We start from the raw sequence: 25797 nt of genomic DNA on the forward strand, positions 1-25797 counted from the left end.
CAATTTAAAAATGTTAGACTCCATTGAGATTTGAGGGGGAAAAACATTGTAATCAGCACAACAAATGCTCCTGTCGCCACAAAATTGATAAAGTTCAAAATTTGGAAAGGGAGGGCATTTAACAACCTAGGAATAGGGCAGAACTCTGACAGCCAGATCAAAATGCATAAATATCAAAAGATTTTCAATAAAATACAAATATTTTCTACCAAATCAAAGATAGAAAAATAAACCTATACAATTTCAAGCAGAAAACTGAATTTTTACAGATGATAAAACAGAAACGGCTCACATAAAAGTTAAAACAAACGTTCAACCTCATAAGCAACCAAAGAGATACAAAGTAAAACCCCATGTAAACGCTATTCCTCATCTACCAGCTTGACAACATTTTTTAAATCGGATAATATAAAACTTGGTTGAAGATACGTAATACCAGAAACACTCACCCACTGCCGCTGGAGTTGAAGAATGGAATATGACTGATTTGAAAAGCATTTTTGGCATCACCTTGTAAAATTCACCCTCAGCCTTGTGGCTCCCAAATTGCTGCAGGAGGGAATCATCCTGGGATCTTTATAAGCTTCTGGTTCCTGGCTCCACCTCTAGCCAGTCTGATTTAATTGATGAGACGTGGGCGTTGGGAGCTTTGGAAGCTCCCCAGGTGATTCTAAGGTGCAATGTTGTTTGGGATGCACAGCCATTCTCTACAATGCAGGACCTACACTATCGAGTGTGTAATTTAGAAAATCTCTCGCACATGTGTACCAGGACATTTACAAGAGTTAAGAGTAACAATGGTCATGATAGCAAAATACTGAAAACAATCAGAATGTATATCAATCTAGAATGGATAAATCATAGTGGAATGTTCAATAAAACAGAAAAAAATAAAATCAAACCTCATGCATTAATAGCATTGATTTCCAGAAGCATAATTTGGAGTGAAGGAAGTCTGTCTTAGAAGATAAACACAACATGATTCCCAGTTATATGGTGTCTAAATACAATACTTGATACAATTTTAATTATGGATGCATAATTGGATAATGAAGGAGATAGAAAATGTGGGAGGAATGGGTTTAGGTTTCAAGATGGTAGTTGATTTGAGGAGGAGAGAAAAAAGGAAGTGGTCAGGGAGTGGATGCTGGAAGCTGCGTTTAACGTTCTATGTCATGACTTGGTTGTAGGTACACAGCTGTTTATTTTATTGTTGCTCTTTACCTCTATTTCAGGTTTTATACACTTTAATATGCTAATTGTATTTCACAATAATTTAAAAATAAATTAATGTAGAGATTTTAAACAGGAGAATGAATTACAGATTGTTCATGTAATAACCATCACTCAGGCTATTGAGAGAAGAATATGTGGGTGATGTGTCAAGTGTGAATACAAATAATGAATAGAGTCCTGTTGCAGAAGCTGATAAGGGATTGTGTCCTTAAGATGAGGACAATTACAGCGAGGTCTAAGAGTCATAGATGGATTAGGAGGTACTCAGGATTTAGTGATTCAGAAGATGGAGCAGAAGGGGAAGGCAGGGAGGGAGAATGGAAAGTCAAGATGTCTCTCAGGTTTCTAAGTTGAATCACAAGGACACTGATGTTCTTTGTTAAGGTGGGAAACCACGCAGGTGGAGTAAATATCTTCACCACTAAGTGGAAGCAGGTGGAGTAAATATCTTCACCACTAAGTGGTCATGCTCTTGTGGGCACATTCAGTTAGACCCAACTGACTCTAACCTACGTGCAGGTGTGAAAAGAGAGATATAAAGGCTTGTTCTCAGGAGAAAGGGCTGAGTCAGGTGCATTTTTGAGGGTCGTCAGTGTATAGATACTAAGTGTATTTGTGGCTAAAAGAGAGATTTCAGAGGATAATGTAAAGTGAGAAGACAAATTCTGAGAAAGAAGTATGTAGAAGTCTGGGCAACGAACACTGAGAAGACATGCTACAGAACTAAAAAGAAATAACCCCAGTGACGTGTTTGGATAATAAGGAGACAATAAATACTGCCATGTATCATCAGAAATCACTTTTACCTATTACATATCAAGCTGGTTTAAAAAAATTAAAACCTATGTTATCCTAGGGCTGATACAAGCCAGTGGTTAAAAAACAAGAAGCATTTTGTCATGCTTTATTTTTTTTAAAGAACCCTGTCACTGACAATATGAAAATATATAAACATACTTTATCAATGTATAAAACTAAGCATCAGTTATTTCTTTACTAGTCAAGAATTTTAAGGAAATAAGAAAACATAGTGATTGTATAGCCCTTTTATGAATCCTTTAAGTATTTCCATGGCACATTTTTTTAAATTATCGAGTTTTATTGAAAGCACTAAAATTTCAACATACCTAGTCTTCGCTGACATTGTGGAATAAAAGCAGGACAGCTACAGTCGTTTTCCTTTCAAATAAGAGTTCCCTAAATATTTGAAAGTGAAATGAAGGTAACCTGGAGAATCAGAGAAAGCAGTAATTAGAAAACTGAACCATCAACTAATGTGATAATATTATTTTATGCTAGACATCCCTTCTTTAAAAATGCAAACATTTCTGTAACATAGGCATATTCCCATATTACAAATAGTACTGATGAGTCTTATGTGGTTTAAATAATTTTTTGAAGGTCATAGACCTATATATAGCTATTGAGAGCTGAATCCACGGTGGTTTAACTCATAGGTTCATGACATTAGAATGAGAAAATGTTGTTTCTGGAAGCAGGACTGGTCTAAATGTTATTAAAATTTTAAATTCCACCGTTTTCATAACTTTACTCTAGTGTCTTAAACTCAGTTTTCCTTTTTGTATACAGACTGATTTCTTAGTGAAATAATTTGTGCAGCTTATTCAAAAGCTGTCTACCATTTTATTCATAGAATTAATATGAATTCCTTTGTGTAACATCTCCCATTATTCATTCACGATATTAGAGCCCATTTCTGTACAAACAATCAATCACGGATTTCAATTTTGAAACAATATTAATCATTAATGGGATCTAAATCTGTCTATTTTATGGGCATGCACAGATTTCTACAAGGTAGAAATGTCACATGGAGCAAAAATAAGCAAAATAAATCTAACATTTCAGGAACATTTCAGAAATGTGTTCTTTATTCCCTAGAAATTATATCAGGTTCCAATTATTATGATTATTTTTATAATCGGTGTTATTTACAACTACATCAAAGTTCACACATTTATTTATTTCCTAAATAATAGAGCCCTGTCTCCTTACTAAGGACATTCAAGCCCCTTTGCCAATCTAGCCCAAATCTTCTTTCATAATTTTTTCTTTCATTACTTCCCATGTTTATTTTATGCTAAAGATACCTTGGACCATCAGTGGTCCTTGGGTAACAACATATTTTGTGGGTTATCACTACTCTGAACCACCTGATGTCTAAGTTCCTCCTCTCTCCAGCTCAATATCATTTTTGTCCCCCAAACTGTCATATATGCCCTTCCTCAGTCAACTCATACATGCAGCCTTCCTTGAAGCACCTCCCTCAAATTTCTATGACCCACCATCCTGCTTGAATTAAATACTCTTTGCTCAGTTCTCCTAAATAAGCATATGAAAAGATATTCAAACTCAGCTATCAGGTGAGTTAATAACAAAATACCTCTATGCAACCAAAACACAGAATGTATGTGTCAACTAGGGCTTGGGGTAACTGGAAATCTTATGCACTGCAGTTGAAATGTACATTGTTATTTCCACTTTAGGAAGACTTCGGCAATATATACTAAATCTGAACTAACATACCCTGTGACTCAGCAATTGTACTCCTGGTTATTTATGCACAGAAATACGTATTATATGTACCAACAGACATATATGAGTGAGAGGATTATAAAGCAAGAGCTAAGACCAGAACTCACCACCAATGCCTATCAAAATAGAAGGGGTGAATACATTTTGGTATATTCATAAAATGAAATAACAATAAAAATGAAATTAGAAACTTCTTTTACAAGCAACTACATAAGTAGTATCCACTTAAGATGACAGATATGAAAGAAGACACATGTATGATATACACCAAATTCAAAAATCAGCAAAATTATTCTCTGGTGTTCGAAATCAGATAGTGGGTACCTTTGTGGAGAGGAAAAAGAATAAAGTGAAGGTATGGGAGATGGTCAATGATGCTAAAAGTATTCCATCCCTTGATCCAGATGTTTTGTGGTTAAAATTCTTTGAGCTATACAACCATGATGTCTACTTGTGTCTATATATAACCTACTTCCAAAAAAAGATTATTAAAATATGAAACTATGAAGTGTTTGGCATTCTGAATCTCAGAGGAATATAGAATTGGTCTCCAGGACTTATACATAAAAGTGCTTTCAAAATTCTTTTTAATTCAATTAACTGTAAAAGACAATCAAACTAATGTCATAATTAAGCCAAATAGTACAGAGGGAAAATGTCAGAGTTGCTGTATGGAAACCTCTGTGGGTTCAAAAATATTATTTATTCCAAAGTTGTGAATGTTGGTTTGAAACATTAAATTGTACAGTTGTTAGAGTGGGAAAAACATGTAGGTAATACTCTTTTGGTCTATTTCAGTAAATTTCTCTGGATTTATTCTGAGTTATAATGAAGTGAGGCTGTGTTAAATGGAATTTGATCTCTCAAATGCTATAGTGTATATTAAGGATAGCGTTGACCTGTCAATAGCTCATTTATCTGTTAACCTTTGTTTGACAAGGAAAAGTCCACAACTTCAGTATGCGTATTTTTCCTGTGTATTTTCTCTGAGTTTGAGAAATGAGTGTATTGCTAGGAATTTATAAAACTACATTAAAACAGCATGGGAATTAATGGACTCAAGTGTTAATAACACCACTGTGTAGGATTACGTTAAGTTGAACCCATTCACAACATTTTACATTATCAGGGACTGACAGGAAGGAATAATTGTCTACATTTTATCTTCTTTGAACAGCAAAGTGATCAATTTATGGCATAAATTTAGTATGGGGAAGTACTGGAAACAAATTAGCATTAAGCTTCCTACCAGCTCTGGGATTTGTTAAATGCATTATGCACTAATATTTCTTTGTTTAGCTTTTAGAGAATTACTTCTAACCTAAATGGCCTGTCTTGTATAGTGTGTAACCTGAAATGCAGCATGCACCCTGAGGTGGAGATTTCCACTCCATTTTATTTTTTAATTAATTAATTTATTTTTACTAAAGTGTAGTTGATTTACAATGTTGTGTAGGTTTTGGGTGTACAGCAAAGTGATTCAGTTATACATACATATATATCTTTCGTTTTTCAGATTCTTTCCCCTCAATTTTACATGCTTGAAAATCTTATATAAGGGACGACGTAAGTTTTATAGGATTAAATAACTAGAACATTGAAAATCTAGCTTCAATTACAGATAAGTCTTTTGTCTGCATGTTTTGTTTTCAAGTAAAACCAATAGCACACTCTGCATAATAACAATTCTCTTCTCTTGGTGTTAACATTTACATTAATCCTTAGGAATTTTGAATTTTTAATAAGCAACTTCAAAAATGTGTATTTCCGAAAATCTTTCTAATGATGTGTAATTCTCAAAACTGATAATTTCACAATAATAGTATCCAGTATGAGAGTGTTATTTAGTTTACCCTTGAAAATTTGTTTTAGGCTACTAGGAGAACCAGATCGCTTTAGCTGTTTACACCTCAATTTCATTTATGTTATTAAGTCTTCACTCTTCCTGAGTCTCAGCTGGTCCAGCTGTAAAACAAAGACTTGCTATATGTGTAATCACAGGAGAACAATTGTGTTATTCTCTGTTGCTGCCATAACAAATTACCACAGTAAAAAAATTACCACAAACTTTAAAAAGTTTACCTCACAGTTCTGAAGGTCAGAAATTCAATGGGTCTCACTGGGCTTAAATCAAGGTATTTGGCAAGGCTGTGTTCTTTCCTGGATGCTCTAGGGAGAATCCTTTTCCTTGTCTTTTCCAGCTTCTAGAGGCTGGTCATATTCCTTGGCTTGTGGCTTCCTTTCTTCACCTTCAAAGCCAATAATGAAAAAAAAAAAAAAAGCCAATAATGTTTCGTCTGTCTGATCTCATTTCTGTCATTAAATCTCCCTCTGACTACAGCTGGGAAAGGATCTCTGCTTTTCAAGGATTCATCTGATTAGATTTGACCCACCCAGGTAATCCAGGGTACACCCCATATCAAGTCCTTAACATCGACCCCATCAGCAAAGTCCCTTTTGCAAGTAAGGTAAAATAATCACTGGCCATGGAAGCTTCCTTGGGAGCAGGGGTGTGGCATTATTCTGCCCACCAAGGCAGAAAACCTTTTAATGTGTTATATTTTAGGATCAGAGTTTTCTGAAGATGAATAAACAAATTTATTCTGCAAATATTTTCAAATACTCATTGGATGGCGGGAACTAGGGAATCATACTGTAAGGTGTCACAGATGATGACCAGTCCTCTCTTAATTTGGTGTACAGTGAACAGGACAACACATAATTGGTGTTATTATTTGGTGGACAGGAAAGGCCCTGAGGATTTCCATTGGTTAGTATGTGTTCACTGGTTGTGATTTATTTTGTTTGCCTCCCATAATGTAAACTCCTTTCATATACGTAGGTATTTGACATCAGGCAGACTTTCGCTGGAAGGGTTTTCCACCTTCTGTTATGGACTTCAACTCCCTCTCTCTATGTTCTGGTGGCCAGGTTGTGTCCATATAATCTAAACTCTGCGAGTCAGATGTGTCCACTGGTAGTGCCACTGCCCCTGCCCCTCCGCGTGCCAGCATTAGTGCCCTCAGGTGCTTCCTGTAGCATGAGTTGAGCGTGGTTTCTGTAGCCCAGGGTTCCTTGGTTTTTCTTTTGTTTCCCCCCGCCCCACCCCCGCCATTTTCTGAGAATTGTTTGTCAGTTGTATGTTGATTCTGTGAGCATCCTGACAGCCTTCATAAATTTCATCTCTGCTCACAACAGCCAAAACAGGGATCTGGTATTTACAACCAAGAATGCATAGCCAAGTCTGTTAATTCTTAACCCCAAATCTGAGGAAGTAAATAATTTAACAGGAAAGAAAGACTAGTATCTGCTAATATATTATAGCCAGTCTTGAGTATATATTCCATTATGGAAATAACCAAAAATCTGGTAAGGAAATTTCCTATAATACACAATGAGAATTGAAAACTAGCTGGGATTTGGAGGTCATGTACGCATGATTTTTTTAAAAGGCTAAATTATAAGTCCAGATATTAAAACACGTTGTATCATCGTGCATTTAATGAAAGGAAAGGATGTGTGCTGATTTTACTTTCCTATCTCTTGATGAAAGTAACTCCATTTGAGAGTCAGATTGCCATATTTTAGGCAGCCAAAAGAATGAAGTCCCTGATCATATTGATTTTCTTAGCACAGTATAGCATTAAAAACTCTCTTGGTGAGGGATTAAATTAATACAATAGAGTTTTCAAGTATTGTTCCAGAAAGGCATTGTAGACGGGCGCTCCGTTTATTCCCCCACCCCTCCCCAGCCTGCGCACAGTTGACTGTCTGAGCCTACCTCACCTCCACCCCACCCTGGTGTATCCCCTATCACACGAGGTCTCTTGCTCTACAAAAGGCTTTTTTTTTTTCGGTACGCGGGCCTCTCACTGTTGTGGCCTCTCCCGTTGCGGAGCACAGGTTCCGGACGCACAGGCTCAGCGGCCATGGCTCACGGGCCCAGCCGCTCCGCGGCATGTGGGATCTTCCCGAACCGGGGCACGAACCCGTATCGCCTGCATCGGCAGGCGGACTCTCAACCACTGCGCCACCAGGGAAGCCCTACAAAAGGCTTTTAAAGCAAAATGATGGAGAAGAAAGTGGGGGGAGGAAGTGGTAGAACACCATGTTTGGGACTATAAGATGACCAGTTTGGAAAAAGAAAACTTCCTTCGTATGTTTACTCTGGGACTGCAAATGGGAAACACATCTATAGTTAGAACCATCCGCGCTAGTCCTATCAAAGCAGCGTAAACCTCTTCTCCAGACTTTTAGATGTGCTGTCAAATGGTTGGATCCAAATGACAGAATTACAGCCTGTGGGTCAAAATGTGGTCTTTCTCCTTAGGTGTGCCAACAGATGAAGATGCTAGCAGGAAACAGATGTGCAAAGGTGGAGAGGAACGAAATTAGAAAGATTTACGCACAGGGACCCAGCAAGATGTGCCTACATGAGAGTGAGGAGCACAAGGGGGTTGGTTTTAAAATACAGAGGAGTTAATATTTCAAACAGAGATGGGGTGGACAAGCCTCTGGAAAGCACACACTTTAGAATTATGTGTTTAAAGAAACATTCTATTTTAAAAGGTGGGAAGGAGGCAATTGACCATTGTGTGGTCAATAGTACTGATCGACGTTGGCTTGTTTTCAGTGAGTTTTCCCGTTAATGGTTGATCATTAACCCATTTAAAAGTGGGTCATTTTCTGCATCACAGTTCAATGACTCTCAAGCTGTCACCAGCCACTTAATGAAAAGCAACTTTCATTAGACCAGCCATTCAACCAACAGTTGAGATAGACTGAATTGAAATACAGCATGAGGAGGGTAACCTGACTTTAAAAAATAGACTTGCCTATATTATTTTATCAGTTTAATAGCACAGGAGTACCTCTCAGAAACATAATCTCTGTGAAGTCTCAGAATGCCCCAAGTTTCTTCTTAGAGAACCAACAAAAACAGACTAGTTTTGTGCCTAGTTTCCATGCCTAATGAATACAACTGTTTATGTTTTTCTCTTAGCAGAAACAAGGAGATTTCAGTATGCTTGCATCCATTAAGCATTTCAAATAGTTACTGATGGCTAGCGTTTCAGCAGGGCTATCCTTAGTTGCCTTTCTTTAAAGATATATTACGCAGTTGCTCTTTAGGACTGAAAGCTTCCATCAAAGACAGTTTTCTAGGTTCTCATGACTGTGGAGATAATGTCTTAGAGCCGCTGTTCTCTGTACATTAGGTAAGACACTGATGGAAATCTGATTGGATTTAATACCTTCCTCTGCTAATGGATTGAACTGTACCTTATAGATTTGTGCTGCTTAAAACTAGTTCTGAAAAGTGTGTCCAGGCTTCCTCTCCCCTTCTGTCTGCCCAATAACTCACGAGGTAGCAGCTGATATTATAGTCACCTCTTCTCAAAATAGATCAAGACGATGCATTTTCTATTGGAGTTGAGTTAAAAAGCGGGTAAAAGTGGACTTGGCAAAGGTAGTGCTTTGTGTTTACGCTTGTGAATTTCCAATTAGGTTTTAGGATCACTTTCTTGAGGGTTCATTTCAGTGGAAGGGTGCATACTCTGACTTTCAAAAAACATGTAACCCAATATTGAAGTATCTAATGACTAAGAACTCATCAAAAAGAACCTATGATCTGCATGAAAATTAATAAGTCACTTACCACCCTACATCTTCATGTTGTTATGCAATTGCCTTTAGAGGGAAAAAAAAAAAGTGCCTTTAGTCCCAACCAAGACATTCAGCTACATTATTTAGTTATTTAGTTTTGGGTCCTTATATATATAATTATATAATATTTAGGTTGGGGTCCTTATATATATAATTATATAATAATTATATTATTCTTCCTTGATTAAACCAGAATTCAGATGTTTTATTATGTCACCATTCCTTGACTGTTTTTACGGTATACTGATGAGTTTAAATGTGCTTGTACATTTTTTTTAATGTTTTTTTAATGTTTTTATGTTTTTTATTTTTATGTTTATTTTTAACCATTGGTCTTTATTTCTCTCTTAATCCTGTATGGTGTAAATTAAAGGACTCAAGAAAACTAATGTTACAGGTTGTTGCTGTTTTTCTATCCTAACATCTAAGTCATTCCAAGTTTATGAAATTTCCATTTAGGTAAACTAAGATGAATATAAAGATCCTTCCTTTGGCTCTATTTTATCATCAGGAAAAAAAGCCCCTCAATTTTTAATAGATACACATAGGAATATATCATTAAATAAGATACCTGAAATAATGAGATGGTATTTGCCAGATAGGCATGTAGTTTTCTTGTCAGAAAGACCTTATTTTAGTAAGAGATCCAAGATTTTATTTATAATATAATAACATGCAGATGCCCATACTAAGGAGGGAAAAAGAGGCAACCTCACAGCAAGGAAAACTGTCGGCATATTTGAATTCTAATTAAGAAAGGAAGCATGTGAGCTGGAAAAATAGCTAAGCCAGGTGGGAGGGTGAGTGGCATCTAGCCCACAGAGCACATTTCTATGCAAAGAATATGGCAACCGTTGTCCGTCCTGTTCTAATTACCATATATCAAATAAAGGGCTTGACTCTATGATGAGATGTGGAAGAATGTAAAGAAGGCCCTGCTTATCTTTTTCAAACGCAATTACATTTATCAGAACATGAACCTGACCTGCAAGTCAGTGGTTTCTTCAAAAAAGAAAAAAGATTCACCAAGCTGGTACATCTCAGAAGTGCCAAACCCCATGGTAATTCTATGGTGATTCCAAGGCTACAATCACAAGCAGGGCAGGCTCTGCCAGTGAGACAGATGCTATCCTTGGAAGTCCTTTCTCATTTTGTGGGGTAGCATCTGAGCCTTCTTCATTACCAAATGATGACAAATAAAAGATGATAGTATTTGTAGTTTCCATGAACATTTAAATTGAGTCCTGCACAAGAAAAATATGCATGGCAACACATACCTGTACTGAAGGCCTGCGCGTACATGATAAAAATACAAACACATTGGTTTTCTCTTATTTCTCAAAAGCATGCTCATTTCATTGACTGTGCAGATAAAGCAGCAGCATTACATCATCTTTACCTAGAGATACTTAGAGATAATGCTTCTTGGAATCTTACTGGGTGACATGTGGTGAGAGAGTTTGATATTTGTTCACTTAAGTCAAATCCAGGACTGTGTATTCAAAACACATTACAAGTCTAATGTCTATAGAGCTTGTGTTTATAAGTGGTAATGCCTTCTATAATGTCGATTCTGAATTTTCCTCTAGTGATAGATTTAGAAGCATTTACTTCTCATTGTCCTCCTATAAAAAAGTTAACGGGAGAAAAGAGAAAATAGTTCCTTGCAATATTTCTCCATGTATATGTAGCCATGTACATACTGATGCAAGAAAAAACGAACAAGAATTCTGCTTGTCCACAACCATAAATTCAGAGAACAAAATGCAAAGTAAATAGAATGATGTATGTGTGTGAGCATGCACTTGTATGCATATTTTTTCATAATACTGAAAATTAAAGATTAAATTAAAATATCAATATAAGCAAATTATTGGGTAAAATGGAAGTAAATACCAAATGAAAAAGCTAAGCAATTAAAATAGATGTTTCTGGAAAGTGAGACTTGGAAGGGGATAGCTTTTCAATATGAAAATATGAATTAAAATTTAAAATTTAATTAGGAATAAGAATAAGTGACCACCAAACGGAAATATTAACTAAATGAATATACATCCATAAAATGCAGAACCATTAAAAATGAAGTAGATCTAGGTTGTTCTGAATTTTAAAGATGTTCTAAATGTTGTTAACTCAAAAAGTGTTAACGCATGCCATGCATATTCTAGGTGTGGAGGCAACAGCAGTGAACAAAAGAAAAACAGTTTTAATCCTCCAAGGCTTACATATTAGCGAGGGATGACATAAAATGTACACACATAAATGTAATATTTTAAATGGACATCAGTCCCATAGAGAGAAACAAAACAAATTAAGGGGTACAGTGTGTGTACATGATTGGGGTGGGGGGCTGTGCGTATCCTCTCTCCTGAGCCTTCTCTGAAATATTATATATAAGCAGAGATTAGAAGGAAGGAGGACCAAGTCAGGCAGATACATGGCATCAAGGAAATGTGTTTATCAGCAGAGTTAGGAAACTTGGAATAAAACTGAGAGACAGGTAGGGAGATGACTATTTTTCTGCCAGAATTCATTCTATTAGTGGAGGATGATATAAAAATAAGAATGATACTGTTACTACCATTAATTCTACTACCAATACTAATACTGTTAATAACAACAATGGCTAACATCACTTGAACTACTGACTATGTGTCCCTGATTGTGCCTTGAATATCTTAGTCAGCTCAGGCTGCCATAGTAAAATACCATAGACTGGGAGGCTTAAACAACAGCAATTTATTGCCTCACAGCTTTGAAGCCTGGAAGTCCAAGATCGGGGTCCCAGCATGGTTGGCTTCTGGTGAAGACTCTTTTCCTAGCTTGCAGAAGGCCACCTTCTCAATTATTTCCTCATGCGCCTGAGGCAGGGGTTGGGGGAGGGAGACACAGAGAGAGAAAGAGCACTTTTGCTCTTGTTTCTCTTCTAATAAGGGCATTAATCCCATCAAGACAGCCCCACCCTCATTACCTCAACTAAACCTAATTATCTCCCAAAGGCCCCATCTCCAAAAACCATCACAGTGAGAGTTAGGGCTTCAACATAAGAATTTTAAGGAAATACTGCACCAGAAAAAAAAAAAAGAAACAATTTTAAGGAAATGCAATTTAGTCCATAGCACAGAACTTTACACGGAGTAACTTATTTACTAGTTTATATCATCAATAAGTTAGCCAACTAAGTTACATCATCAATAAGTCAGTTAGTCATACTCACTAGTCAAAACTAAATACAGAACAAGAGTTTTCCAAATTCCTTCTTATGTCTTCTAGGATATAAAAATATAACTGGTGTCTTGGTGAATCAATGGATGCTACTTTTTTAACATAATTGAAAGACTGTCTGAATTAAAGAAATTCAGTTTTATTATTTTCAAATATATATGCTCATTTAAACCATGCTAAGAAGAATTGCCTAGACTTTGGGGTAATCTGATATATATATATATATATAAATGTATATATAAAATATAAAATAAAGGTATGTATATAGAATTTATTCAAATTTATTTTATATATACAAATGTGTTTTAAATAAATATATACATAGAATGTATTTAAATTTATTTTATATCTATATAGTTTTTTCACGTACTCATAAAGAGAATGCATTCTTTACATTAGTAACCTAAAAGGTAATTCTCTCTAGTGGCCTGGGCTTTCTCATTCATACATTCATTCATTTATTCAATTATGAACTTATTTATGCTGAGGTGTATCTTAAATACTATGCAGAGTATATTATTGAACACTGCCATGTCAAAATGCCTCAAAATTGAACATTTTAAAGAAATCAGACACTGATTATTTCACTCAGTTTATGAGGCTGAGGGTTCTGGATGGTGATTATCAGAGTGGCTGTGACTCAGGCTCTCCCGTGAGGTTGGATCAAACTGTAGGTCTGAGCTGTTGTCTCCACACTCAGAGTTCTGCTAATGAAGCTGTGCTTCCAAGCCCAGTTGTGTGGCTGTAAGCCAGATGCCCCCATTTCTTGCCTCAGGGATCTCTCCTGCGGATTATAGGGGCTCCTCCTGAGTTGTGATACGAGAGAGAAACTGAGAGAGAGAATGTGCTCAAGATGGAAGCCACCATCTACGTATAATCGAACCTCAGAAGTGGCATGCTGTCATTTCTGATATTTCTACTTAAACACAGTAAGTCACTAAGTATAGTCTACTTCAGGACGGAGAAATTAAACTCCATCTCTTAAAGGGAAAAATATCGAAGAACTTGTTGATATCTTAAAATCCATCTACAAAAATACTTTATCTTCTTATTTTGACTACCAGAAATAGTGCAAAATTGGTGCACAGTGTGTTTTCTTTTCATAGATCTTACAATTTATAAAAATATCTGTAATATTTAAATCGAGGCTGGTATAGTAGGAAGTGCACAGCCTTTATAAGTAAGAATATCTGGAACTGAATCTCAGTTCTTCCACTTATTAAATGTAACCATGGGCAAATTACTTACTTTGCTTTTTTACTTCTATAAATCTAGGAGAATAATGACACTTGTGAAAATTAAGTAAGTTTATAAATTTAAAGAAATTAAAATAGTGACTAAGAAAATTTTAATAAATATTAGCTAACATTACTTTTAAAGATTCTTAATTTATAAAATTCTCTTCATACTCATCTCCCTTAAAGTAATTTATGATGACAATCAGTATAAGTAATAAAGGAGTCATTACAATATTGAGACTTTACTTATACAATATAATGCATATTTGCACATGCACATGTGCAGTTAAAATGTATTGGTGCTTTTAGCTGGCAAGAGCACTGAAATGCACAGTTAGGCAGGAAATGTGCTATGTGCCGTATTACACCTGGACGGTATGGTTGCACCTAATCATCTTCCTAATGTCCTCATAGTACCTGAATATTGGAAGACACATGGCGTTTTGCCTCCTTAGTGGTGCTTTCCCATCCTATACGTGGACAGTTATTTACTATTAATCTTCTGCCAGCTGTAAATATGAAGTTATAATTATAAAACCTTCTCTAAGAAGGACTTACTCTTGGGCATTTTACTTGCTTTTCCTTGATTGGCATCAGCTTGGGTTGGGAATTCTGTTACTTGTGCTTTGTATCCCCTTGTAAGCAATTATTCAACATATAGTCTTTTGGTATGAATGTAATTTTTAAAATAGAAAAATAAAGCGATTTAATTCCTTAATTGCTATCCATGCTACATCATAATGTAAAGCCCTTTGGCCAATCTTTGGATTCCAAGATGTAAAAATGATAAAAGACGTTCTTAAGCAGAACTAATCTGAACAAATAGCCTTTTAAAAATTTTCCAGAATGCATGAATTAATGGGACTCAGAAATTACCATCCTGTTATTTGAAAAAGAGTCCTGAGCAGGTTTTAAAGGACAGAATCCTCACCTCATTAAATAGCAGACTGGGAGGAGGAATTTGGTGAACCTCGATCTTCACCTCATTAAATAGCAGACTGGGAGGAGGAATTTGGAAAAGTAGATAAACCGTGTTTTGTTTTGTGGTCATGGGATTAACAAATGATGCACTGCCTCTTTCTTAATTTACTGCTTGGAAAAAATCTGCCATTTCCAACGTCTAGTTTGGGAGTCTGATTCCAGTGCGGTTGAGAGTTGAGGCTAAAAACAAACAAACAAACAAAAAACTGGTTCTAACTAAGAATTACTTCTGGGAGTAAGGCCACTAACACTAAAAGGTCTTCTTTCATACCAGTGGCAAATGTGAACAAGGAAGATTTGAGAAATTTGGAGGAGGGCCTACAGGGTGGAGAGTTAGATGTCTGAATCTCCCGAGTTAGGAGACGGTGTGACTGCTGTCACACCACCCATTGCTGGGGGTCGAAGCAGAGGGTGGGGACTGCCCTCGGGGCAGCCCAGGGCCACGGGCATGGCTAAGAGACCCATACCACGCATGCAACAGCCTTTCTGCCACCACAGAAGAAAGCAAAAACCAAAACAGGGCAGGAAGCAGAAAAGAAAGCCTTTCCTTTCTCCTCCAGCCCTGCAGTCTCCCCTGTGGGCTGGGGTATGTAGGCTGACGCTGCTAAGTAGAGCAGGCAAAGGGAAAACATAGTTTGCAGGATCCAGGTCCTGTATCACAAAGTAGGACAAAGACGGGGGGATGTGGAGGCAAAGAAGGAGCAAATAACTGGTAAGTCAAGTCTGAACAGAAACGAGCTGCTCTACTTGACAAACCGCGTGTTACTGCTGTTGCGTCTCATCTTTGGTAGCCGTGACTGTGACAATATTTCATTGTTCCATATTTTTATTTTGTCCGTGTAGCACCTGATAATTCCTTAAACCTGTACTACCCATTTCTTTATATATTAAATTTTATTGAAGAGCAAAAAATATGGTCTACGATCCCACGATCTAAAACAGAGCACATGAAACCCAATGCCCATAATTGCCAATGATGCAGAACCGCCCCATATGTTTTTTTGTTTTTGTTTTTTTCTCTGTGGTACGCGGGCCTCTCACTGTTGTGGCCTCTCCCGTTGCGGAGCACAGACTCCGGATGCGCAGGCTCAGCGGCCATGGCTCACGAGCCCAGCCGCTTCGTGGCATGTGGGATCCTCCCGGACCGGGGCACGAACCCGTGTCCCCTGCATCGGCAGGCGGACTCTCAACCACTGCGCCACCAGGGAAGCCCCCCATATGTTAATAACTGTGGTGACATAACATTTGTGCCATACTGAGGGATGCAAATATGTTTGTCCTGCCTTAACTGGTCCAAAGTAGCTAGAATTATATAACTCTGCTTATTTATCTATAAGCCACTTATATTTTCTATTGTCTGTAGGTCTTCTACTATATTATTTTGAAGTAAAATCAATCATTATTAAATACTTACTTCAGACAGTAGGAAATACAAACCAGAAGAGCTATGATGTCACAGACTAAATACATAGGGATCAATTTTGAAGACTCCCTATCAACCTGATATAGAGGAGTCACACAATAAATACAATGTTGAAATCATTTCATTACCATTAGCTTTGTTGTGAAAACTAAAATAAAATGGTATCTTAGGAAACTAGAACATAAACAGACAAAGCAAGAGCATATTTAAGTAACAACTTAAAAAATAATAAAAGTTTTCATGAGATGGGATAATATCAATTGTGAAATATTAAATAAACGTAATGTATTTCAGGCTGCGACTGAGTAAACACTTGGTGGGTTGGATACAAACAAAAGGTGAGAATCGCTGCAAGTGTTTTCCAGGCTGTTACAGTGTCCATGGTGGGGAAGTGTACATTATTTTCAAGAACAATTAGCTACTTTGAGGAGAGATTTTGGAAAGTAGGAAGTTGGCCATCATGTTTATAGAGCCTTACCTAGCTGCCTGATTCTGTCCCAGATGCTGGAAGGCAGTGGGGTGAAAAAGATGAACTAAGTCTATGCCCTTAAAAGCTTCGTTCTAGTGAATATAATAATTTCTGATGGTGTTAAGAGCTGTAAAGGAGTTAAAATAGTTAACAGATTAGAAAGGAGAGTAGTCAGAGGACAGGTAAATTAATAAGATTTTAAAAGTTCTTAAACACCAGGATAGCAAAGTTCAGATTTTAGTCTGCACATAAAAGAAAGAAGTTAAAAAATGTAAAACAGGTATATTAAGAAAAATATTTTTAGAAAGGCTAATTATGTGTATCTATAGAGTGGCCTAGAGTGATGGCATGAGGAAAGGTGCTTGGCACCCAGAAGCATTATTTTTTTGTAGTTTCAGCAAAAAAAGATCAACTGTGGCTTATTCCCTCCCACATTCTCACTCATCAAATTGTAAACCCCAGGAAAACAGAGAGCATGGCTGTCTTTGCTGAGTAACCATAACCATCATCGGCTGAGAGTCAGCACTCAGTAAATATTTCTTTGAATGACTAAAGAAGTAGATGAATCATGTATAAACAGTGTGTGTGTATGTGTGTTGACAGCTCTCTGGTAGAGTTGTGGATGTTTTTACGAAGAGTATTTTTTAAGATAATGGCCCTGTTTCTTCTTGTTAAAAGGGACAGAACCCCCGACTCTTGCATGTTCAAAGCATTATACTATTAACTCCCTCCCAAAAGACAAAAAAGTGGATTGCTCTCAGAACTCTTTTCCAATGTAACTCCTAATTCTTATCTCTTTGTTTTCATAAATCTGAATCTAAAAATTCAGTTACCTACAACTGCTACACATTTAAAGACTTAAGAATAACTGTTCTCAAAATGTAATATATGTCATTTCCACAAGTTTAGGAGTTCCATATATGCCAGTTAACTAAGATTAATTTGTGTCCCTGTTAGTCAGAAACATTAGATATACTTTTATCTTCACTCTTCCCTCTGCTTCCACCCCCCAGTGAAGGTTCTTTAACTATAACTGAGATTTTAAAACAGAAAGACTTAACTGTGAAAAATGACTAGCAGTTACCATTAAATTAGAATTGTTGTTACAAAAAAAAAAAAAAAAAAAAGGAGAGAGAGAGAAAGAAAAAGAGCAATTGCTTTGAAATACATGCATTATAAGTACCCAAGATAATCACTGGCGAGAAATTGAGGTGTATCATTTTTATGCAGAGTTTTCAGTTGGCGTTTTTCTTTTAATTCCCTAATTTTCTGCATTTCTTCAGACATAGAAGAAGAGGACGATTAGTGCTGTGTATTTGGGGTTTTGGTGCCTTGGAGGCTGAGCTCTGACGCCTTGAAATAAATTTACATACTAGCACCTGCAATTGATTTGTACCAGTCAAAATATTAATGGAAATGCAAACTAAAATGTTCATAAAGTTCTCTAGGACACTATTTGATGATTTTGTAAAGGTTTTAATTAAACCTCATTAGGTATGATTTGAATTGATTTATAGAAACCATTAAGTCCAGTCTTTTGTGTAATATTAATCTGAAAATCAACTCTACTCATTTTTCTTTAATTTTTGAATTTTATTTGTTTTTTTATATAGCAGGTCCTTATTAGTCATCAATTTTATACACATCAGTGTATACATGTCAATCCCAATCACCCAGTTCATCCCACCACCACCACGCTCCCCCACCGCTTTCCCCCCTTGGTGTCCATACGTTTGTTCTCTACGTCAGTGTCTCAATTTCTGCTCTGCAAACCAGTTCATCTGTACCATTTTTCTAGGTTCCACATATATGCATTAATATATGATATTTGTTTTTCTCTTTCTGACTTACTTCACTCTGTATGACAGTCTCTAGATCCACGTCTCAACAAATGATCCAATTTCGTTCCTTTTTGTGGCTGAGTAATATTGCATTGTATATATGTGCCAAATCTTCTTTATCCATTCATCTGTCGATGGGCATTTAGGTTGCTTCCATGACCTGGCTATTGTAAATAGTGCTGCAATGAACATTGGGGTGCATGTGTCTCTTTGAATTATGGTTTTCTCTGGATATATGCCCAGTAGTGGGATTGCTGGATCATATGGTAATTCCATTTTTTGTTTTTTAAGGAACCTCCATACTGTTCTCCATAGTGGCTGTATCAATTTACATTCCCACCAACAGTGCAAGAGGGTTCCCTTTTCTCCACACCCTCTCCAGCATTTGTTGTTTGTAGATTTTCTGATGATGCCCATTCTTACTGGTGTGAGGTGATAGCTCATTGTAGTTTTGATTTGCATTTCTCTAATAATTAGTGGTGTTGAGCAGATTTTCATGTGCTTCTTGGCCATCTGTGTATCTTCTTTGGAGAAATGTCTATTTAGGTCTTCTGCCCACTTGTGGATTCGGTTGTTTGTTTTTTAAATATTGAGCTGCATGAGCTGTTTATATATTTTGGAGGTTAATCCTTTGTCCGTTGATTCATTTGCAAATATTCTCTCCCATTCTGAGAGGTGTATTTTCGTCTTGCTTATGGTTTCCTTTGCTGTGCAAAAGCTTTGAAGTTTCATTAGGCCCCATTTGTTTATTATTGTTTTTATTTCCATTACTCTAGAAGGTGGATCATAAAAGATCTTGCTGTGAATTATGTCAAAGAGTGTTCTTCCTATGTTTTCCTCTAAGAGTTTTATAGTGCCCGGTCTTACATTTAGGTCTCTAATCCATTTTGAATTTATTTTTGTGTATGGTGTTAGGGAGTGTTCTAATTTCATTCTTTTACATGTAGCTGTCCAGTTTTCCCTGCACCACTTATTGAAGAGATGGTCTTTTCTCCATTGTATATCCTTGCCTCCTTTATCATAGATTAGTTGACCATAGGTGTGTGCGTTTATCTCTGGGCTTTCTATCTTGTTCCATTGATCTATGTTTCTGTTTTTATGCCAGTACCATATTGTCTTGATTACTGTAGCTTTATAGTATAGTCTGAAGTCAGGGAGTCTGATTCCTCCAGCTCCATTTTTTTCCCTCAAGACTGCTTTAAGTATTCAGGGTCTTTTTTGTCTCCATACAAATTTTAAGATTTTTTGTTCTAGTTCCATAAAAAATGCCATTGGTAATTTGGTTGGGATTGCACTGAATATTTTGATTGCTTTGGGTAGTATAGTCATTTTCACAATATTGATTCTTCCAGTCTAAGAACATGGTGTATCTCTCCATCTGTTGGTATCATCTTTAATTTCTTTCATCAGTGTCTTATAGTTTTCTGCATACAGGTCTTTTGTCTCCCTAGGTAGGTTTATTCCTAGGTATTTTATTCTTTTTGTTGCAATGGTAAATGGCAGTGTTTCCATAATTTCTCTTTCAGGTTTTTCATCATTAGTGTATAGGAATGGAAGAGATTTATGTGCATGAGTTTTGTATCCTACAAGTTTACCAAATTCATTGATTAGCTCTAGTAGTTTTCTGGTGGCATTTTTAGGATTCTTTATGTGTAGTATCATGTCATCTGCAAACAGTGACAGTTTTACTTCTTCTTTTCCAATTTGTACTCTTTTTATTTCTTTTTTTTCTCTGATTGCCATGGCTAGGACTTCCAAAACTATGTTGAATAATAGTAGTAAGAATGGACATCCTTGTCTTGTTCCTGATCTTACAGGAAAGGCTTTCAGATTTTCACCATTGAGAATGATGTTTGCTATGGGTTTGTCATATATGGACTTTATTATGTTGAAGTAGGTTCCCTCTATGCCCACTTTCTGGACAGTTTTTTTTTATCATAAATCGGTGTTGGACTTTGTCAAAAGCTTTTTCTGCATCTATTGAGATGATCATATGGTTTTTATTCTTCAATTTGTTAATATGGTGTATCACATTGATTGATTTGCATATATTGAAGAATCCTTGCATCCCTGGGATAAATCCCACTTGATCATGGTGTATGATCCTTTTAATGTGTTGTTTGACTCTGTTTGCTAGTATGTTGTTGAGGATTTTTGCATCTATATTCATCAGTGATATTGGTCTGTATCTTTCTTTTTTGTAGTATATTTGTCTGGTTTTGGTATCAGGGTGATGGTGGCCTCATACAATGAGTTTGGGAGTGTTCCTTCCTCTGCAATTTTTTGGAAGAGTTTGAGAAGGATGGGTGTTAGCTCTTCTCTAAATGTTTCATAGAATTCACCTGTGAAGCCATCTGGTCCTGGACTTTTGTTTGTTGGAAGATTTTTAATCACAGTTTCAATTTCATTACTTGTGATTGGTCTCTTTCTATTTTCTATTCCTTCATGGTTCAGTCTTGGAAGGTTATACCTTTCTAAAAATTTGTCCATTTCTTCCAGGTTGTCTATTTTATTGGCATAGAGCTGCTTGTGGTAGTCTCTTAGGATGCTTTGTATTTCTGCGGTGTCTGTTGTAACTTCTCCTTTTTCACTTTTAATTTTATTGATTTGAGTCCTCCCCTCTTTTTCTTGATGAGTCTGGCTAATGGTTTATCAAATTTATTTGTCTTCTCACAGAACCAGCTTTTAGCTTTTTTTAATCTTTGCTATTGTTTTTTTTTTGTTTGTATTTCATTTATTTTGTTGTGATCTTTATAATTTCTTTCCTTCTGCTAACTTTGGGTTTTGTTTGTTCTTTCTCTAGTTCCTTTAGGTGTAAGGTTAGATTGTTTATTTGAGATTTTTCTTGTTTCTTGAGGTAGGTTTGTATAGCTATAAACTTTCCTCTTAGAACTGCTTTTGCTGCATTCCATAGGTTTTGGATCATCGTGTTTGCATTGTCATTTGTCTCTAGGTATTTTTTGATTTCCTCTTGATTTCTTCAGTGATCTCTTGCTTATTTAGTAACATATTGTTTAGCCTCCATGTGCTTGTGTTTTTTATGTTTTTTTCCCTGTAATTGATTTCTAATCTCATAGTGTTGTGGTCAGAAAAGATGTTTGATATGATTTCAATTTTCTTAAATTTACTGAGGCTTGATTTTTGACCCAAGATGTGATCTATCCTGGAGAATGTTCCATGTGCTCTTGAGAAGAAAGTGTAATCTGCTGTTTTTGGATGGAATGTCCTATAAATATCAATTAAATCTATCTGGTCTATTGTGTCATTTAAAGCTTGTGTTTCCTTATTAATTTTCTGTTTGGATGATCTGTCCATTGGTGTAAGTGAGGTGTTAGAGTCCCCCACTATTACTGTGTTACTGTTGATTTCCTGTTTTATAGCTGTTAGCAGTTGCCTTATGTATTGTGGTGTTCCTATGTTGGGTGCATATATATTTATAATTGTTATGTCTTCTTCTTGGATTGATCCCTTGATCATTATGTAGTGTTCTTCCTTGTCTCTTGTAACATTCTTTATTTTAAAGTCTATTTTTTCCGATATGAAAATTGCTACTCCAGCTTTCTTTTGATTTCCATTTGCATGGAATGTCTTTTTCCATCCCCTCACTTTCAGTCTGTATGTGTCCCTAGGTCTGAAGTGGGTCTCTTGTAGACAGCATATATATGGGTCTTGTTTTTGTATCCATTCAGCAAGCCTGTGTCTTTTGGTTGGAGCATTTAATCCATTCACATTTAAGGTAATTATCAATATGTATGTTCCTATGACCATTTTCTTAATTGTTTTGGGTTTGTTTTTGTAGGTCCTTTTCTTCTCTTGTGTTTCCCACTTAGAGAAGTTCCTTTAGCATTTGTTGTAGAGCTGGTTTGGTGGTGCTGAATTCTCTTAGCTTTTGCTTGTCTGTAAAGCTTTTTGATTTCTCCATCGAATCTGAATGAGATCCTTGCCGGGTAGAGTCATCTTGGTTGTAGGTTCTTCCCTTTCATCACTGTAAGCATATCATGCCACTCTCTTCTGGCTTGTAGAGTTTCTGCTGAGAAATCAGCTGTTAACCTTATGGGAGGTTCCCTTGTATGTTATTTGTCATTTTTCCCTTGCTGCTTTCAATAATTTTTCTTTGTCTTTAATTTTTGCCAATTTGCTTACTATGTGTCTCGGCGTGTTTCTCCTTGGGTTTATCCTGTATGGGACTCTCTGCACTTCCTGGACTTGGGTGGCTATTTCCTTTCTACGTTAGGGAAGTTTTCGATTCTAATCTCTTCAAAATTTTCTCTGGTCCTTTCTCTCTTCTCCTTCTGGGACTCCTATAATGAGAATGTCATTGCATTTAATGTTGTCCAGAGGTCTCTTAGGCTGCCTGCATTTCTTTTCATTCTTTTTTCTTTATTCTGTTCCACAGCAGTGAATTCCACCATTCTGTCTTCCAGGTCACTTATCCGTTCTTCTGCCTCAGTTATTCTGCTCTTGATTCCTTCTAGTGTAGTTTTCATTTCAGTTATTGTATTGTTCATCTGTGTTTTTTTGTTCTTTAATTCTTCTAGGTCTTTGTTAAGCATTTCTTGCATCTTCTCGATCTTTGCCTCTATTCTTTATCCGAGGTCCTGGATCCTCTTCACTATCATTATTCTGAATTCTTTTTCTGGAAGGTTGCCTATCTCCACTTCATTTAGTTGTTTTTCTGGGGTTTTAACTTGTTCCTTCATCTGGTACATAGCCCTCTGCCTTTTTATCTTGTCTGTCTTTCTGTGAATGTGGTTTTTGAACTCTACTCATTTAAAAAATGTATTAGTATAAAACACATATAAATTCCAGTAGATCTAATTGATTTTTTTAATTTAATATTTTAGGGTAACATTTTATCTATACAAAAAATTAAAATAGGTTTATATATTTAAAGTATTAACGAAATAAAGTTATTCATTTTTTACCTAGACTTTTTCTGGGTAACTTTTACATGTTACTCACTAAGTATTGAGCATAAAAAGTACATGCTCTGGATTAGCTCACAACCTAGAAGGAAAGGTAAATTTACAACATAGATACATGTCACTTGCCTACACACACCACACACACACACACACGCACACGCACACACACACACACACACAATGACAATGCAGAAGAGGAAGTGAAGGGTAGTGAAAGGCAGCTTTAGAGACTATGTAGTTTGTGGTTGTAAAATGTTCAACATATCTGCTCTGGCATGACAGAATAAACAAAGCTTCATTCTAGCATTCATTTGCATACGTGAAAAAGGCCTTTAGTACCTAATAGAGCACCTGGCCTGTAGCACATTCTGAACATGCATTTGTTTAATGAATGAACGAAACAAACAACTGCAACAAAAACCAGGTTGAACTCTGAGGTCCATGTGCTTGACTCATGTTGCATTTCATGGACCATCCTGGGAGCTGAGTGGGTTGTCCTGTAATAATGGAACATGTTCACAGAAAATGTCACAACATTTACCACGGTATTTTTCATGGCAACCTTAGAAACTGAACTGAAGAATCTGAGAGTTGTGAGAGGGAAACATTCCTTGAAAAGCATCTTAAATTCAAACCACTTGAAAAAAATGGGGAGTTGTGGAGAATTTAAATACTTTATAGCACAAGACTCTCTTATGAGTTCAATATGATTATCTTTCGTGATCTGCCACTTGCAGGAAATGACATTGGCAAGGAAAATGTGCAAGTGTGTGGAGGTAAAATAACTGCCTATATTAACTGAAGTCACAGACTATTTTTTGACTGTACAGATGGTAATTGAAACCTCCTCCTTCTGAGCAGGAGGAAATCTTCCAAGAGTCAGATAATCCAATAATGTACATGGTTGGAAACATTTGCCTGAAACATGATTATCATTCAAATAGCATTTACTTCTTTAAGCCTGTGTTCTTAGCTATTTGGATTACTTTACAGCTTTTTGTTTTGTTCTAGATTTGGGTATTTTGTCTGTTAGTCATGTTTTCCCTCTTTCTTTTAGATTAGAAAACCAATAAAGATCTCTGTTTGAAACTAAGTACCAAAAGCACCCGTGAAGATTCCACAGAAGTGAGTAATGAATAGGAAGAGTCATACAAAATCAGTCCATAGAACACCTGTGGAAGTCTGTGTGTGTGTGTGTTTATGGTTATTAATGAAGAGAAACAGACATTAATTCTTGGGAAATTCACAGGGAATTTTCATGCTCAGTTGCATATGAAAATTTGAGTTTGATCTCCTAAGTGTGAAATACAGTTCAAGTGAATGTTATTTTCTTAAAACAAATCTTAATTTCAACCTAGAACCCCTCCTTTATTTTCTAAAAAATGTTTTAAAAGTTAAATGTATTATTTAAGAGGTAAATGACTAAACTTAAACATTTATGCCTAAGGTAAAAGCAACACTTCAACTTGCTTTTAACCTTCCTCGAAGTGTTCATGTGATACAAAAATTGTCTCTAAGCATCTACCATACCCATACACATTCTAACAGTGAATAACAGCTGTGGGTGAAGAGGAATACCCCTCAATTTTTCAACCATGAAAATAAAATGAACCTTTATATTGCCCTAAAAATAAATGTAAGCAATGCCAAGTCTGGTTAAAAGGGCTCTTTTTGGATAGTGAGGCACAAAATATTTTGTGATAGTTCAGAAAATAGATAGACCCTATAATTGGCTTATGTTGAAATTGGCATTATTTTTTCCTTTCTCATTCTACAGAAAGATTTTACTAGTTGCCTACACCTATGATTATAATCATTTAAAATCTCTTGATGAGTTGCCTTTTTTGCCTGTGAATCTGTGTGGTCTATTTTTTACTAACTACTATGCTGGCTCCATAATATTGAAGAGATAAATATTCACAAAGCTCATTCCATGGCAAATGATTTATTAAATCGACAGCTTTTGCAAGCACATGATTTTTTTTTAAAGCATAGCTGTACTTATGAGACTTTAAGGCTAATTCAATTTTCCTCTCAGTTATTGAGTTCGATTAAGTGTTATCTCCATTCATTCAGCAAAAATCTAGTGAATACCTATTCTTCACTAGGTGCCAGGGCTCCCAGCAGGCCAGCAAATAGCATTCTTCTTCCTCTGTTCTGAACAAATTAAGAAATAAAAAAGAGCAGCATATGATGGCAGAAACACCAGCTCTATAACTTGCATAGGCTCTGTTGGAGT

The sequence above is a fragment of the Globicephala melas genome, chromosome 13, assembly GCF_963455315.2.
Source record: "Globicephala melas chromosome 13, mGloMel1.2, whole genome shotgun sequence".
Classification (NCBI taxonomy): Eukaryota; Metazoa; Chordata; class Mammalia; order Artiodactyla; family Delphinidae; genus Globicephala; species Globicephala melas.